We start from the raw sequence: 1,330 nt of genomic DNA, 5'->3' as shown, positions 1-1,330 counted from the left end.
TGATTACAATGCTCATCTGCTGGTCTTTCCTTCTCCAGTGGTCTTACATGACAAGACACTATGTTCTTGAATCATCCCAATTAAAATAAAGTTTTATAACTTTATTCTTATAATTTACTTCCTATAAGGTGAACATTTGCAAACCATCATAGGAATGAAGAACTTTCCCTTCTCTTCTGAGAACTAGTTGAAGTGAATGTCTTTTTAAGTATAGAGTGAGGCACTGTTGTGAACTGAGTTAGTAAAAGTAGAGGGTAGAGGTCCCATTTAATAAATCAGAAAGGAATTTATGGATTTCTGTTACATTTTTATTCTCCTTTGCAGATTCAGACATAAGTAATCATAGCCCTTGGACTGGAAGGACCAGAGAACTGTAGGTGAAATGCTATGAGTCATGATGTTCTCCTTCTTCCACTGTTACTAGAAAAGATTCTCTCTACCTTTTTTCTTTCAAAGCAGTATCCATATAACCTGAAGCTTTGGAGGTACACTTAGCCATGCACTGGCAAATTGGTGATAGATGCAATATTAATTGGTATGTTTTATAATAAGAGATTATAGAATTTATACCTGATGATTCCAATGATGTAAGAGAAGTGCAATTGGATTTTTATTAGACTGAGAGTAAGAAGACAAGTAAAATTTGTGCCCAAAGTAGAAGAGGCTTATAGCAACTGGGGATAGGTGGCAATGGGAGCTGGCAAAAGATGCATAAGGTTTTCTGAGTAGCACTGTGGCCCCAGGTGAGTTATGGTTAATGCCACTTTCACAGTTAAGAGAATTCTGTACAGATAATTGCAAAGAAGAAGATGGAGTGGTAAGATTGGCTTATCATTGAGCTATGGGGGACAAAAAATGGAACTGTTTGTGAAAGGTTCCCAGTGATTAATTTGATAAATAACTTGCCTAAGAACACAGGGTATCCACACAGCAAGAGAGTGGATAAGGATATATTTGACAGCAATTTTCATTTTGCTTTAGGAGATTAATTCATATAAATTAGTAGCTCTATGTGGGACAAGTCTATAAAGATACAAAATATGGTGATGTCTGATAAGATGTTTGTGTTTTGAATAAAACAACATAAAGGCATGATGCTTAATATTGCCGTCAAATATCTTTTTCCTCCTTCAACATCATACCTGTGCAGAAATTCCAGGGATGGTTCCTTGGAAGCCTACTCTCTCTCCCCTGTTTTCACTATTTCCCTCTCAGAAGCTCAATTTTTGCCAACTCTGGAGCTCCTGAACCCACTCTCCTTGTCACTTTCTACACCTTAATGGGGAGGTGCAGATCTTCAGGGATGATTCTTTGATCTTTATTGATCTCT

General features: G+C 37.0%; 1 protein-coding gene across 1 annotated transcript in view; it reads left to right on the top strand.

Annotated features, from left to right (window-relative positions):
* Positions 1-1,330, top strand: part of CD163 (CD163 molecule) — a 386,915-nt gene that overhangs the window by 132,343 nt on the left and 253,242 nt on the right. The window lies entirely within an intron of this gene.

Source organism: Orycteropus afer, unplaced genomic scaffold (assembly GCF_000298275.1).
Source record: "Orycteropus afer afer isolate SDZICR_OR568_19922 unplaced genomic scaffold, OryAfe1.0 scaffold00040, whole genome shotgun sequence".
Classification (NCBI taxonomy): domain Eukaryota; kingdom Metazoa; phylum Chordata; class Mammalia; order Tubulidentata; family Orycteropodidae; genus Orycteropus; species Orycteropus afer.
This window is presented reverse-complemented; position numbering and strand designations above follow the sequence as displayed.